We start from the raw sequence: 18,001 nt of genomic DNA, 5'->3' as shown, positions 1-18,001 counted from the left end.
AGTGTGTTATCAAGAATAACACTTCAGTTGATAGTTTACTATTTAGATACATTTAGTAAATTGTTCATCCACACAGGGATTTCAAGGGATTTTCACTTTCAGGGATGGGGCATACACAGCTTTTCTGGGTAACCTGTTCCAGTGCCTCACCACCCTCATACATACATTGATTACTGTCCTGGAATGTACACCAGAAAACAACAGGTATGTTCTGATCTACAACATAGTCCAGGGATGAATACCTTTTTTTAACTGAGTAGATATTCAAGTTCAGATAGAACCTACAGTGGAAAACAAACCACCAAACTGCTTTTTACTCTTAGTTGGTCACCTAGTCATACTTTGAGAAGGACAAAAAGGAGGCCTCATTGAGTCTACACTATAACTTCAGTCTTTTTAATCTCCTAAAAAGACTGTTATAAAATATTATCTAGCGATTAGGGACTATAAGCTTCATAACTTTTTAATTTCTGTCTGAATTTTCATAATATTTCCTATTAAAGGCTATTTTATTCAATGATAGGGAAAGAGGAGAGGGAGAGGAGAGAGAGGGGAGGGGGCAGGGAGAGGGAAGGGAGAGAGGGAGTAATTCAAATTGCAATCTACATGCAGCAAAATTTCAGCAAGGTGTCAAAGTATTAAAGAAGGAACTTGAAGCAGTTTCAGGATTTTTCATATGAAAATATGTCTATAAATGTGAAATTCAAAAACAAATAAAAACATGATTTTTCCTTCTTCTTCAAATGCTCTCCAGAAATAAAACTTATTTCTTGGCTGAGAATTTGTATTATGAGGCCAAGTTTCAACTCAAGAAACAGATTTTTGTACCCAAGCAATTAAAAAGCCCTCACAAACACAAAATCAACAAATTATGCTGCTATCAGAATTTAGAAATGGAATTTCAGATAAAACCACGACTGTGAAACATTACCACGTTTTTGTATACGATGTGGTTTTAATGGCTAAGAGAAATGTTAAATTCTTTCAGGAAGATTATCAGACCTCTTCTCTTCAGATCATTCTCCACATATTCCCTGATAGATATTCCCCAGAGCTCAAAAATAGTGCCTTAGAGTGACTGAACTCTTGACTGACTCTTATGAAGGGAGTGACTCCAACATATCCACCTCTCCATCTTTTCTCTTGACAGATGTTATAGATTATTATTTCTATTGTTTGCATTTTCCTCAATCTAGATCCTGCAATCTAATCACAAGGTGAAAACTCCTATCTGCTGACCTGCTGATTGAGGTAATAGCTGGTATACACAACACATAGAGTACACTAAGATATAATCCCGACTTTCATTTCAATGTTCAGGATTATTATTTTTTGTTGCTGTCAAAAAGCTAATGCAATTAGGGTAAGCTTGGAAATGGCAATGATATTGCCTCTTCATTCATATTTATTCATTAGAAAATCAACATGAAGGAAAGTAAGTAAAATGGGCATTTAGTTCTGGAAAACAGTTCAAAATTAGATAGTTCTGGAAAACAGTTCAAAATTAGATAGAAACTGACAATCACCTTAGTTTCTATGCTAAAAGAATAACCATTGCAGAGAAAGAATACTTCATTTACAAACATTCATTCACTTCTTCACTTATCAGCTAAGGTAGTCAAGAGAAATGTCCTTATACAAAATGGATGTATTCTCCAGTAGTAAAGGGAATGAGAACAGAGCACTTTATAAACACCTCCAAGGGACTGTTGAGTGATGACTGTATTTATCTGCGTCAGAGGCATAGACAAGAAGCCTCTGGCCCACTACTAATGTCATAAGGAACACAATCACTCCACCCATAAGGACACCCATAGGAAAACATTTTAGGGCTAAACAAGTTTTTTTTTTTTTTTTTTTTTTTTTTTTTTTTTTTAATATGCCATATTCCACATAATTCCAAAACATACTGTATTAAGAGTTTCTTCCTCCTAAATATATATCTTGCATAAATATTTCTTAGGAACTACCAAAATGAATTTATATATCAATATTCAATTGATTCCTGACTGCACAGCAACAAATGCAACTTTCCTGAGTAGTCACATATATGATAAAAAATACAGAATGCAATAGAGGGTTATCTTGACTGATTTTTTTCTATGTTTGAAAGAAATTGTCAAAAGTGAGATAATTATAGAGCTAGTCCACAGATTTATTGTTGTTTTTTTTTTTTTGTACCACATATACAGGTAATGGTCTCTATACCCATCCCAAGAAATATGCATAGCATAGCAAGAATTTTCTGTATGGCAGCCATGGCAGTGTTAATTAAGCAAATGAAAATGTATCCTTAAAAGCTGGTTTCTTTCTGTGCTCAGTCACATCAGAGAGAAATAGAGCTAATGCTATGGTCTTATGAGTGTTTATGCATTCTGACAAACCAAACGAAGTTTGTCAGGAGAGGCTCTAGGCAGCATGCAACTTCTGCAATTTTACATCTCATTGATTACCACAATGGGAATTGAAAACAGTTCTCTGCTTTTCACATAATATCAAAAATATTCTTGCAGGCCTCAGAAAAATACACAGATTCTCTGGTAGAGAAATAATGAGGAAAATCAACTTTGTACAGCATTGTTTTCTTATGAATTTGAGTCAAGCCCATCTGACCTTTAAGAAGCCTAATAATAAAGCAATAAGGTGACACACAGTAAAGCATGTCATTCTGTGAGCACTTCTGCAGTAAGTTATGTGGAACAAAAGGGTAGCTCAATGCCCTGAGGCTTTGGGGATATGCTTATTTCCTGGTAAGTGCATCCTGTATACTGCCAGCATTACACAGAGTATACGGGAATGCACATGTCACAATAAACAATATTTAAAGAATAAGGACCTAACAAAGCTGATAAGAAAATTAAGATTTGCTATTACTGTCACACTGCCTCAGTCGTTGACTTCTTTGATCTTCTGGAGGGATCTTCTATGAAATGTTCAGGGAACGGAACGTTTTTATTGCTATTCATACAAAAATCTCAAGCCCTTCCTCTTCCCACTTTTTAGTGACCCGTTTTTTCTGGGTCCATAAACCACAATCCACAGAATGTTACCATTTTATAAGGGATGGACTCACGTTCTAAGCACAACAAAACAAACTCAGAAACCACACTGAATAATCTATGGTGACAGCAGTAGAAGTCTGCTCTACACAGAGATTGCAAATGGCATATGTACTGCCATGTGCTAAGCAAGCTGTGATACTCACTGGCCCTTTGAGGTGCCTAGCAACCTTCAGTAGCATTCACTGGGAACAGAAGAATTTCTGCACTCTGCAGAATTAGACTCCTTATTAAAACATTTACCCAGAATCAATGTCGGGGCAATGATATAGTGATTGTACTCAGTAGTGCAGGTTGATGGTTGGACTTGAGGAACTTGAAGGTCTTTTCCAACCTCGATGATTCTGTGATTCTATGATTTTAACTCTAGCAACAAATGTGGGAAATCCTAGGGCCCTCAGTGTTCCTTAAAATCAGGTGGATGAAAGCATTCTTGGCACAAAAGAAGAGCAAGTCTTTAGCTACTTACTACAACCACATTATCAAAACCAATGTAATTCAAAAAGGAAATCTCTGTGTTAGAAGTAATGTAGTTTTTATAGAAGTTCCAATGGACCATTCACCAAGCTGGGAATCAGAATATCAGAGTTCTGAATTTCATCATGCCTTTCTGATATTTTATCTTAAATATATTATTTATACTTGTATATGAACATACATATCAATTCTATGCATGTACTTCCAGTCTAGATACATTTTCAACACATACATCATTAGAAGCAACCAGTAATATAACAAGTGAACACAGTTAATGAAGTTTGAAACAATCCAAAACAACCCTTGTTGGAATATATTGGGATCTACACATCAAGTAAGACTAGGCCTGCATGACAAAAAAACATGCCAATCAAGAGAAGAAACAAAATTCAAATAATGCCAAAGTCCACAGACTACTAAGCAGCCAAGAAGAACAAAGCTATCATATGTTTAAGTCCAACTGGTGGTTTGATTAGCAGCAGAATGGAGAAATCAAGGAAAGAAGATCCCACCCCAAAGGCAGCTTCTGAGAACATGCAAATACGTGTTTCCTGCTGGACTATAAGGGTCTAATAAAAGCAACAGATCACTTAGAAATGCAGTAAGTATTTTCATCCATCATCTTAAGCACACAAAAATGATAGAATAAATTTGGGTATAAAATATCCTCTTAGGACACATGGATTTCCTGATCCTGTGATATGAAGCAAGATAAAGCAAGTAGGGCACAGAGAAATACAGCGATGACCCAGGCTGCCTGATTCCAGGTTAAAAAATATATATGTATATTAAAGGTAAGAACAAAAATTTTCTGCTAGCCAAAACCAGCAAGCACTGAACTGAGCATTTATTTCTTCTGTATCTTGTTCACAAGAAATAATGCGGTGTGTACAATGGCATCTGTGACAACCATTCTCACCTACTGGTCATTTATCTGCTTGGGAGTCATTAATGCCAACTATAACACTAATAGTATAATTATCATCCTTGGGTTATATATAATATATTAGAAACCTATCACCTATTACTACATGCAGTACTGCTGCTTCACACAACATGGTCCATTATAAACTAAAACCAAAAAACATGTTTTTCTATGGCTTTCCTTATTTTTGTATATGGCATATATATATAAATTAAACACTATAAAACCAACAGCAAGTGGAATGTGTAAGAGATCAAATATTTAAAAGGAAAAAAGAAATTAGAGTTTTTTTGTTTTTTGGTTTTTTTTTCATTTCAATTGATTATGGTAGTGTGTAACACCAATAAAGAGTTTTAGATTGGATATTCTTCACTGTTACTGGCCAAATATAATCATGGCTTCAACTGTTCCAGGTGGTCATCAGCTGCCATGAAATGGCTGACCTGGTGATCATAGGCACTGCATGAATTCCATAAAGAAAATACTGAAATTTGGACCATAGTCATTTCAAGAATACAATGCTTGCACACACTAGTTGACAATGTGCCATTCTGATTTACCATTGATTGTAAATGTTTACACTTAATGAGGGGGTACTGCAATATGCATATATAACATATTATTGGGTTACGTGTTTAATGCGCTGTAACTTTTGTTTCTCTTCCCTCCTATTTTTATGTGAAATATGTGTATTAAAACTTTTTCTTCTTTTGCAATTTACCAAATAGATAATAAATACTTCATGAGATTTTTTTTTTTTTTAATTTAATCGGAGACTGTATTTGTTACTTCTTCCTGAAAAGAGTCTATCACATTAGATATACTGCTGCAAGCACTAAACACTGAGGCTTAGGCCAATTAGTCTCACAGTGAACGCTAAACAAAAAAAAACAACAGGATAATACACTAAAATGTGATAGAATAAATGAAACAGTTATCTGTACTCTAAACTTTGTGCTTTATTACAAATCTAGCTGTCCAAAGGGATGAATTAAAGCAAAGCTGTTGTTTTTAACAGGTATATATTTTTTTTCATTAAACAAAGAAATTAACTAAGAATTGGTGTAAAAAAACCAAAGCAAACAAACAAACAACAACAACAAAAAAAAACACTTTTGCTTTTGGGTATCCAGTGATGGAAATGAAATAGCCTGAACATTAGGGCTACTGAACTCCCAGTGAGTTCAAACCTATGCACCATCAGCATTTTGTAAATTCAGGCTTTGCAGAATTTAAACTTGGTTCCTCATAAGCCAACAAATCCAACACAGACCATTAAAAAATGTAGGGCAATCATGTCAAATAAAATAAAATAAAATAAAAGGATTATATATTTTTAACCAACTTCTAAGAACTAGTACAATCATAATTAGTAAAATTCTATAAAATATCTCATAAATAGTATTCTACAAAACTACTAAGTGTTATTACGATGTAATATTTTTTACGCAAATTAATCAAAATTAAATATAAGAAGTTGGAAACTTTAAATAACTTCAATTAACTTTAAATAACTTTAAAAATTTTAAATAAATAAGCTTTCCTAATACAGATATACCGAACCTCTTTTATGCTGCATTAATGTCAATCACCTGTAGAAAAAACTCTAGAATTTTAAAGGTAATTGACAAAAACAGAAATTTCTCTCAAGTTCAGAAAGTTCAGATTTCTTTTTTTTTTTTTTTTTTTTCCTTCAGGGAAGATGGAAGCCAAATAACTGATCTATTCTAGATCTCTGACAAGAAATGATTGTCTTTGTGGGGAAGACAATCTCAGTCGCCACAGCCTTGATCATGTGTATTTCTTGCACCTGAAGTAAGTGCTAAGCAATATGAGTTTACCAAGAAATGCTACTAGTATACTTCACATGAACCTACTCCATCATCTTGATCACGTACCCTACCTGAGTCTGATGCAATCTGAGTCTAAAATTACCTTAAGTCTAGTCACCTTATTACCAAAATGATAATGACAAATAGGGTATTCAGAGATGGAACAATGATGTTGTTGTTAGATGAACTTATTTTATGAGGAGAGAGAGTTCAATATGGCAAAATAAAAAGTAAAATGGGATTTTATCATTTATAAATACCTAAAGATTACAGATGTTGAGCTAGAAAATCTTTATGTAGTATGGTACAGGGAGAATGAAACTCCAAGTTAAAATGATAGTATGAAATGAAGGTAGTAAACTGGACACTAGAAAAACATTTCAGAAGTCTGAAAACTGTCCAAAAGTAACATAATTGTGAAAGGTGAGAACATTTGGAAATAAAGTAGACAAAGCATGAGAATGTAAGAAACAAACATGTGTTGAGATCATATAAAAGGCTAAATGATCCATATTTGCCTTTTTTGTCTTTGAGATTACTTCCTCTAGTCAGTCATTCTGGAGCACCACTACCTTTGAAAACCTCTTTTGTCTCTATTTTCCTTCATCCTTCTCAAAGGGCTGTCAAAATAGATGTGATCTCATTTCCCTTCCTTTTCCTTCTGCTTCAAAGGAAGAATTTGTGTATCCACTATGTTTTCATATTTGATTATTTCTTTATATCTGAAAACCTATTTTAAGTAACATCTGGACATAGTGTTCAACATTCTTTCTTTATAATGTAGCTTTCTGCAGTATTATGATTTTTAAAAGGTCACGCATCACAATAGTCTTAGTGACCTTATTAAAAAAAAAAAAAAAAAAAAAAAGCGGATGGATAAAGAAAGTTTGAGCTGGAGAGCTAAATACGGTTACTGTTTCCCACAACCCTACGTCCACATACTGAGCTCATTCACTGACAGCAGACTAAGGTTCTCCCAAAGTGAGTGCAAAGCTTACAAACCTGCAAGTATTTTATAGAAAAGATGTCATGTCTAGAAACCCTAGAAAGTAGGATTTAAAAGTTTCTGATGCTAGAAGAAAATTAATACTTCACTCTCCTTTTTTTTTTTTTTTTTTTTTTAATAATCTAAACAGTTTGTCTTTACTGGAAAACTGTATTTTAAATACCAGAAACATCTGGTATTTGTAAATCATATTTGAAATGGTCTAAGTCTGCTAAAGAGGAAATGTGAATTTCCAGGATTTTTTTAGACAGTCACTAATTCCGTATTTACTTTCAACTAATTTTTAAAACCTCCATTAACAGTATTCCTCTTGAAATGCACAAGAAGTGCATATAGTATTGTCCTTCAAAAGAAAAATCATTATCGATTTTTAGAGTCTCTTGCAATGAGTGCATAAAATATAAGAATTTTGTATCTGTCATCTCCCCACACAATTATACTTGATGTTACCAAATAGGAATTTCATGTTAAGCTGCATAACAAAAAAAATATTGGTCCCAATTAAAGAAATAAGAAAATAAAACAATTTTTAAAATTACAATCACTTTGTATTCAGTTTACCTAACTTTTGCATTTTATTTCTGATCTGTAATGAAACAGTAATTTGAAAGGTTATATTAGAGCCTCTACTGCTTTTTGGTTGGGCAGGTGCAACAGAAATATAAGACAACTGATAGTGGTGTCTGTTGTGTAAGAGCAGGAACTTTCAGAGGACCTATTAAATCTGTTCTCATTTGTTTCTGTACACAAAAAGTTCTGAGGCATAATTTAAGTATCTCTTTAAATACTCAGGAGCTCTTATCATCCCCCCCATTTCAACTCCAGGAAAATAATAGGTTTTGATTGATAGCCTGCAAGTAAACTGATTTATTTAACTCCCTCTCTCTCTCTTTACTAAATTGATCTTAATTGCTACATAATCTGGTGAAAATCAAAAATTGGCAGACAGCACTCAAGATACACTTGAGAATGGAACAGCAGGGGCTTTGCAGATCTGGAACTGAGCTGCATAGTGTTCATGCAGGAGAGAAGCTGTGATAGAAAGGGTTTACAAATTAAGAAAAAAAAATGAATAATGTGTAATGAAACAAACTCCCAACTTACACACTATATTGTATGAACCTAAATGGAGCAGGGACTCAGGAGAGAAGAACTTAGGAAAAGTACTTGGAATGGAATCTATCTGAATATCCCTGAAAAGATGTAAGTACTGAACTAAGTTTCGGGGGAAAAAAAAAAATAATAATAATCACAAATACAAATAAAGTATTGGTGGTCTCCATAAAACACTGATTTTGTATGAATTCCAATGAGATTTTAGAGTTTGGAATACAATGAGAGCAATCTTAGAAATTAAAAGTCAACTCATAAAAGGAAAACAAACCAAAACAAAGAAAAAACTCTAAATTTGTATCTCTTTCTTATAATAGAATAGTTCTTTAGAAATTTAAACTAGTAAGAGAATTTGACATGAAATTACTGTATATTTTATTCAGCTCTCATCCGTATATTTTTTTCTCTTTGGGGAGAAAGGAAGAAGAAACAGTCAAAAAAAAATGGTTCTGTTGCAGCATGTATCCGCAATGGCATTGCAACCAAAGCAGAAGCTTTCACTTACTATTTCAACAATATATTTTCACTTACTAGGCTGGATGATCTATTCTACTGTGCGACAAACTTTACTGCTGTTTTTTTGTTTGTTTGTTTTTACAGTGTAGCCCCAGTGTGCTTCTGAAAAACTGCAAGTCAGAAGTTTGAAGAAAATGTATCAATCTTTAAAGACACCAGTTATCTTTTCTGATGCTTTCCATGCCTAATATAACAAGAAAACCTGATGTGTCTACAAGACAGAATTTTGTGGAAAGATACCAAGAGAGAGAAATAATATTTTACTTGAAGATGTAGAGAATGAATAAGTCAGTCCACTGTAGTTGAGCCAAATTTGGCAGTTGTCTTGTCCCAGTAATTCACATAACCCTTACCACCTCTCAGGATATGTATTGTGAGTTAAGTAACTGCCTCAGAAAAGCAAATGATTGAGACTAACATATCAAAGCCATTTGTCAGGGACAGCTAAGTAAGAAAAAATTCCCTCTGCCCAGACTCATGTTAGGGTAAATACAGGGAGTATAATACACGTTATTTGTTATATCTATTACATGTGGATCAGGAAGGAATTTTTCTGAAAATGCCTTATATGATTCTAGGAAAAAGGTTCTTTCTTCCTCTTTACAGAACACTGAGAACACTTCAAAAAAGCTGTTTTACAATAGGTTCCAGCTTGGTGGTCTTTTATTTGACCAGGTGATTCTCAGCATGTTTAGGCAGTCGATGGCCAATCCTCCAAGGAAAATGTGTGACTGGTAAAACTGGAGTCACAATCAAACACTTGCCTTTCTTTAATAGACGTAAGGAACCAAACAAGAACCACAGCAGAGCACCAGCTCCTGAATTCTTCTGCTGTCATGTGCTGGGCCTAGGCACCTAACTCCTGCCAGGAGCTGAAGGGTAGCAACAATGATTCCAACTGATGGTATGCTTATGGACAGAATAGTCAGTCAAACCAAGCTATGAAATATATTTATCTTCACCACACATATGCAAAAAAAGAGAAATGATGTGATTCTATTAAGGTACATGAAGAAGTTATTTTTAAAAATCACAGATTAATTATTGATTTAAAACATAGTACCCAGAAATATAATGATTTTAAATGATTTTATATAATTTAAAGATTGTTCTTAGGCATTCTTTTTTTTTTTTTTTTTTTAAATAAACCCTAAATAACGGAAAAAAACGGGGGGGGGGGAATATAAGGTTTTGGTGATCTAAACGTTCAATTTACAGAAACAAAGGAAGAAAAAAAAGTATGTTTTAAGGCTTTTACTTTGGCATTGATCTGCTTTGATAGGTGCAATAAACTAAATTTTGTATTTGATATAATCCAATATTATGCACAATAATTAAACGTTAAAAAATAATAACTCCTAGCTTAAAAGAACCAAATGCTTAGTTCTAAAGCCATTTTAATTTGTTTAATAATCTTTCCCAAGGGCCTAAAAGGTGCTGAACAACTACAGCCTCTAATGACTTTGTAATCCAATTTTGCACTTGGCTTATTATAGCAACTTGCATTTCTCCTCTATGGCTCAACTCTGCATGGTAGAGAGATCTCATCTTGATCCAGTAAAGCATTCTGACTACTGCAGTTCCTACACAGATCATGGAGTCTCTAGATATTTCCTTTTCAGTAGAGGTTATTAGAAAAAAAAAAAAAAAAAAAAAAAAAAAAAAAAAAAAGAGTCTTAACACTTGAAGTAAGCTGAAAAAGGCTTATGCAAAGAAGGTAGTAAAATGAACAGATTGCAATAAATTGTTTTCCTTGTGGATCAAGGCAGCATCTGAGTTGGAACTGTAACTAAATCACAATTCCCTTCTTGGGATTCTTTTTGGATATCCTTTCCCATACTGAAAGAGCTGAACAACTGTTCAGTCTAGCTTTTAATTTACTCCCATCTGTATTGCCAAGTCATGCACAATAAAATAATATGAATTTTTAAGTTGGGTTATTCATGTGGGTATGAGTGTTATGGTCATGAACTAATCAGACATTTTAATATGCTTTGAACTTTTATAAATATATTTAAGTTACCATTATTTTAAGTGCTTTTTTGTTTGTTATTAATTACCAGTACGTTTCTAGCCAAGTAATAATGATTCACAATTCTGAAAATACATGTAAATCCAGTACTAAATTTTTTTGCGCTTACACTGCCCTACACAAAAGCAAGCATGAAATGTATGCCTTTAAGGAAAAGGGTACCATTTAACATTGGTATCTCTGGGTTACTGCATCCTGATGACTCCAGAACTCCTGCAGTCCAATTTATCTGTAAAATCACTCATAATAGTAGTAGAAGCTATGGGGAAAACAATAATCACACACAAAGACAACTTCTCTTGAGTGAAGAAAAAAAAACAACACCACCAACAACAACACACTCTATTAACAGCCTTTGGAGGAGGAAGAGTAAAGAAGAAAAGGAGGAATTAGTTGATTTACTGTATCAGGGTACTCTGTTAGGACTTACACAGCATCTCATATACACATATGAAAAATAAGAAAGATTACTCAATGACCTTTGATTCAACTTTTTCAGGCAGTTCTGGGACACCACAAAAGAAACACAGCTGTTTCTTGACTGTACATTTGATATTAAATCTTGTTATATTTTACTTAGTGTAAAACAGAAAGATACTAACACAGTAAATTAGTTACTGTGTATGTTCTCTGCAATACCTTGATCTCTGGAAAATTGAAGTAGATTTTACAAAAGAACCAGGTAAGGAATAAAGACAAAGCAGACAATGGCAATGCTGTGCATGCCACTTTAATATATTCTTACACAATAGGAATAGACTTTGACAGGATAGATGTGTTGTGTATATATAGATTGGATCTAGCAATAAATGCAATTGCACAGTTAAACTAAACTACATTTATCAGTTTTATTTTAAAAATGTTTGCATAGCCTGTACCACAGGACTGCAAAATGATCATTCATCTTCTAGTCTAGTCAAGCACATTGACATATAATCTAACAACATAGTCTTTGAAAAGGCGAACATAAAACCAAACTACACTAATTCTTTTTTATTTGAAAGACAGCTCTGATGAAATACATGATTTACATTATGTTAGGACTCAACATTTTGTAATGTTTCAGGAGCTGAAGTCCATAAGAACTTCAGCCATTGAAATTATTTGGAATAGGCAAACTGCATGTAAACATATCTGGATATAGATTTAGTTTTACCTTAGTCAAAGAACTCAGGTTTGAGGGCTTTAGCTTATACACAGATATTGATGGGTATAAGCTCATTCCCATGCCTTCTAAAATACTGGAGACAAAAGAAATGAAAAGACTATAAAATTGAAACCGAGGATTCCTCATTCCAAAGCATTAATACTGTATATCCTTGTTCTTTAAAGAGAATTGAACTATCTCATATTTACTCACATCTCATTCATATTTATTTCAGAAATAGGAAACTAACTACAAAAAGCAAGTTGCACTGGGCAAGTTTATTGGTAGCATGACACATAGTGCAATCAATGATTTTTAAAAGAAAGTTAAAATTAAAAATTAAAATTAAAAGTTAAAATTAAAAAAAAAAAAAAAAAAAAAAAAAACAACCTCAATTCTTCCAAAATATTGCAGGATTTGTTAGGATTTTTTAAATATGTATAGATTTCTATTTTGGCACTATCTTTCTGAGGGATGAGAAATGTTCAATTTATTTTCCATCTGGTAACAGGAGCTTCCTTCCATCTAAAGATGACTGATCTGCTGATCATTTTCCAGTGCAAGAATGTATCACTAATTAAAGCCAGCATTCTCCATTCACTTCTGTTGTATTTAGGCAATACTTGTTCCGAAGAACGTTCTAGTTTTCACCCATATTTAGAAAAACCTATTGTGTACCATGATGAGATAGCCTGATTCCTGCCAGATATGAACAAAAAGGCAATAGAACGTTAGACAATTTTAGTCATAATGAGTCCATTCAGTGGAATCACAGTTATGCAATGGTATGTTTTCATAGCATTCTGGAGTTGTGGTAGGATTTAATTTCTTGGCATGGCAGCACAATTATTTTCATCTATGGACTAGGGGCTGGAGGGAAATCTGCCATGGTAAAATTCAAAGAAGTCCTTTAGCTTTCTACCTTCAGTCCACTGTTGAACACATACTATTGAAAGTGGAACAATGCTGCTATTAGAGAAGTAAATAAGATGGATTTGAAAAATCAGTAAGCACCATAAGAGATTTTTTTCCTTTGGAAATTAGACGATTTTAGGATTTTCTCCACTCTTCATCCTTTACCCTTTGAAAGGGAGTACAGGATGTAGGACAGTCATATCTGAAGCGGATCTACTTTGTGGAATGCAGAACAAAGAAAAATGCAAAAATGCACCATCTTGTTCTCTTCATCAACTGGAGTTTATGCAGACATCTCTTAACCTACCACCCACCACAAAAATAAAGAAAAATACAGTATGTTTGGCAGATAGCGTGTCAATTATTTTGTTTAAATTCCTAGACAGCTATGTCTCTGACTCATCCAATTTACTCAGTTTAATAAAATATGACCCCGTGGGAGAAGCCTGTTGCAAAATTCAACATAACTATCTTCTGCCTCCAATGTGAGAAATGAATTTTGAATGTGTGGACAATTTCTCCTTTATTTGGTTCATTAACTGTTGAGGTGCCTTCTATCCTTAACATTCCAGCAACATGGAATTTAAACAACACACAAAACTTCAACAAGAGCCTCTGAATTAACGTAAACTTTATTCAGGGCTTTTAAAATACAATGAAATAATGTTAAGAAAAAATAAAAATAATTAAAAAAAATGAAACAAAACAACAACGAAAAAACAACACATGAAATAATAAACTGAACAATTATAGAATCAATAAACAATTAACAATTTGCCAAAGTTATTCAAATGGCATTTCACACCAAAAAGACAGATACTGTGTTAAAGACAACTGTTAAAAAATACTTGATGTGCCAAGCAAAAGCAAGCACGTTAGTCATATCAATTTAGGTGTCTTAATTGTATTGTTACCTCCACAGAGAACCCGAGGAAAATAAAAATAAAAGAATAACAAAGAAAAAAGATGAAAGGAAATAAATTAAGAAAGAATAAGAAGGAAGGAACCTATCATTACATTTTTCCCCTTTTCACCCTACAAAACATCTGACTAAATTTTGTTTTACTGAATTTGCATTTCATAAGCAGAAATTAATAACTAGGAACAGTAACATAGGAACCTGTAATGAGAATCTTAAATTTGACCAAAGCTTTTTCTCCAATATCCAGTTTTTATTCATCAGAGTATTTCTAATTCAGTAGGAGACATGCTTTCCTATGCAAGCTCATGGAAGCCAACTGTGAGAAATCAAGACATCACCAAGCCCCTTGGTTGTGCTGGAAGGTTCCTGGATCAGGGTGGTCACAATAAATTTTCCTTAGCTGTGAATTTCACTTGCTGCCTGAGGCTCTGAATCTATTGACCTCTGAGTCACATCTGAAAGTCCAAGTATTCTCTGAGGTTCTCTGCTCATTTGCATTGGAAGGAGGGTATGAGTGTCTGCATAAGAAGGGTAGGCTGAAAGGAGGTTATTAGATTTTAGAGAATTTACCACTCTTCAGAAAGAACCTGTAATGCCAGTTGTTGACTTAATGCCTTACCATACATGTTAGCAATGACTAGGTAAGCAAATTCAACGTAAGAGAAGCAAAGCATGCATCTTCATCATGGCTGAATACCTCCCACAAAATTTAAGGTTAGCTGCATCAGGTCCCAGCATTTAAGACAGCCAAAAGTATTTCAATCACATGCAGATAAATATTATACTCAGTAATTAGTTGTCTAGATCTTCAACACTGAATTGCTCCTAATCTTCCCCTAAGACAAAGTGAAGAAATCAGTTCCCTGGGTTCAGGGAAAAACGTAAACCTATATATGGAGCACTGCACCTTTCATCCAGCAGTGGAAAGTGGTTCATCTACTAAATGCAAAATAAATTGACATTTAATGCAAACAGGAGCCCACAAAGTTGTGAATTATGACAAAAATAACTTTTTACCTTTAAACCTTGTGAACTATTGCAACATCAACAGTGTCCAGGGAAAAAAGAGTTTGTGGACTGTGCTCTTCAACCATTCCAGTGTATAACTTAAAAAAGAGTAAGTAACAATTTCAGTGTAAAATGTGTAGAAAGCCTGAACAGGTTTTACTGAATATCTCTCATTCACTTAGAGCTAGAATGTCAAAGGGATATTTGAATACGCTTAAGTTTGAAAGTACTTACTCTTAAGAGTAAGATTTGACAGGCTTGCAATCCTGCTCAACATTCAGAAGGGAGTAATTTCTTGTTTGTTTGTTCAATTCAATTTATGCCTGAGGCGAAATAAGTGAGGAGGAAAAAATCAGTAAGAGTCTGAATATAAAATAGTTAGCAGTATCAGGAAATTGCTGGCAGATCAGGAAAATCCTTTCTTAAAAAAGGAAGCATAAGAAAAGTTTTTGACATATGTGTCTAGAATTATTTCACTAATGGAATATTTAAGGATGAGATGTACATGTTTCTTTGTTTCCTCTCCTACTCTGCATTGAAATGTGTGTTACATATGGCAATACTGATTGCACTAAAATTGGACTTACAAAATGCCTTTTATTCAAGGTCCTTTCATGTAACTGTGAACTAATCTCACAAAAAGTCCTCTTAAATCCTATTTCCACTTCTTAAATCATATTAAACTGGTTTTGATGTCTGAAATATTAAAAACAGTTTTAGCTGCATAAATTTGGAAGGATCTTTCCTGCAATATGCAAAAGTAATTTCTCTGAAGGTACAGAGAGGTACAATGAAGTACATAGAGTTTATGCAATTTGTTTCATGCAGTAAATCAGACGCAGGCACACAGAGACCTGAGTCAAGAAATCTCTAGAGGTGACCATCACAGTACCCAAAACTGTCCATTCTACTATATTTAAATGTATCTTTTAATCCTGTTTACCCCTTAAAATCAATCATTTGAAATGGAGAGGGGGAAAGATTAGATATTTTTTATTGCTTTTGGAGAATGTGGATTCTTTTTCATTATTTGTTTTGAAAAAAAAATCTTTAAATAAGTTTAGTTTTTTTTTAAACCTATCTGCCATATGTTATAATTCTTCTGAGATCTACATGACTAATGTGTGGAGATTTCTATCCCCTTCCTACACAGAGAGACTTAAGGAAGCAGGTGCTTTGCTAAATATATCAAAAATATACTATTTCCCTGCTATTTTTCTATAATGCAACCACCTGTGCAAAGAATCATCATGTTTAATATGTCATAAATCCAAATATACTCCAAAACCTTCAAGGACAATCTACGATCTTAAACACACCCATGCATACAGACAAATAAATATAGAATTTTAGTAGCAAAAGTAGTTCAAGTCAAACTAGTGAAATCTGACAGCTTCACTAATATATTTTTTCCTCAATATGGAATTCCCTTATTTTTAGAGAGACGACTTCTTTCTGATCCACAGGTCTCTCTGCACAGAAGAGCAAGCAAGAACAGCACTATATCTTTCAAGTTTTTAACTTGTCATTAAAAAGAGCTATAGAAATGCTCAGAAACAGGCAACTGCTGGCTTTTCCCCAGTCCTCAGACACCTCTTCTAATTGCTGTGATCACTCAAGATAGCCCTTATCTTCAACAGACGTCTGGCATGAACCATTCCTTTTGAAGTTTTGCAGGAGAAAAACAGCCTCTGAACTCTGCTGCCACTGGTGAGGGATGGGTTATTGACACACAATATCCATAAGGAACTCTAGTCAGGGAATGAGGAGCAGCCAAAAGTTAGTTTTCCCAGTATGCAAACTGAATACATTTTGGCCCCTGCCATCATTTGGCTCATTCCATAGTAGGTGAATGGCTTGGAAAGAAACTCTGACAAGGGAATTTAGGGAGGGAATGGGAGAGAAAGAAGAAGAGAGAACATCCAAGACAATGTCTGCTAGACTTAAGACTTGCTTTTCCAACTCCGAAGCAGACACTTACTGTAATATATTAATGGAGCAATGATACAAAATTTCAGCTATATTTAATTAATTTTTTATTTGATTTAAATCTAAGGGATGAACATTGCATAAAGTGTGTGTGAGAAAATGAAGGATAAGTAGGAAAACGATGCCTCATGAAATTATAAAATCTTGGAGGAACTGAGAGTACAAATTAAAACATTATCCTAGACAATCGATTTTGTAGTATTTCAACTGTAAAGGGAAATTACTGGCTTTTGTGGGAACAGTAAGGGACATGTAACAACTTTCCTTGAAAATCCATGACCATGCTATTTGAGACGTGGAAAAATTAGTGAGGATTAAGGTATGAATTTTCAAAATGCTGATTACTACACTTACTACTCAGGCAGACATACTTATTAACAGTGCCTTTATATAATCTCATCTAACACCCAGCAGCTATACCAGGACTCAGTGCAACTTCACTGAATGTTTGTATGTTGTAAAATCATCAGTTTTCTACCACAAGAAAGCATATGAGATCATTTAATTCATTTTCATAGTCCCTGAAAAAGTAAGATTATCCATCCAAAGACACTTTCAGTTTTGTACTCTCTGAATACCACGATCACTCAGTGATAAATGACAATACAAGCCACAAGGAGAATCAGCCCTATTAAGTGTTAGTTTTTCTTTGGATAAGCTGACACAGTAAGCCATACAGCATCTCATGAAGCCACAATACTAGAAGAATGTCCTGTTATCTCATGCAGTGACAGTCCAAACATTAACTGGAAGACAATTCAGTTGAGTAACAAAGAATATACCCCTGTTTTACATTTTCATTAGCTGCAGTTGATATACACAGAATGGGTGTAGAGCAGTGAGTAAGGGAAGGAAGGTCAAAGATGAAAAATAAAATATGATTGTTTCAACCTGCCACTCCAAAATATGCCTCTTTGTACATTGGTACTGCTGAAGTATCACAGACAGAGTATGCATTCTGGAAACATTAATTCGATCAAAATCTCATAAGACTTGCAAATTTGTTGATTTCTGTCACCGTTTCAGAAAAAAAAAAAAAAAAAAAAAAAAAAAAAAAAAA

General features: G+C 33.9%; 1 protein-coding gene across 6 annotated transcripts in view; it reads right to left on the bottom strand.

Moving 5' to 3' along the window:
* The window catches only part of LRRC4C (leucine rich repeat containing 4C), a 498,815-nt gene that overhangs the window by 63,447 nt on the left and 417,367 nt on the right, over positions 1–18,001 (bottom strand). The window contains exon 6 of one of the 6 annotated variants that reach the window (XM_035326557.1): positions 4,081–4,230. The exons of the other annotated variants lie outside the window; for them this stretch is intronic. The gene's annotated coding sequence lies outside the window, so the exon portion shown is untranslated. The remainder of the gene's footprint in view (positions 1–4,080; positions 4,231–18,001) is intronic. 6 annotated transcript variants of the gene reach the window in all.

This window comes from Oxyura jamaicensis, chromosome 5 (assembly GCF_011077185.1).
Source record: "Oxyura jamaicensis isolate SHBP4307 breed ruddy duck chromosome 5, BPBGC_Ojam_1.0, whole genome shotgun sequence".
In the NCBI taxonomy this organism is placed as follows: Eukaryota; Metazoa; Chordata; class Aves; order Anseriformes; family Anatidae; genus Oxyura; species Oxyura jamaicensis.
This window is presented reverse-complemented; position numbering and strand designations above follow the sequence as displayed.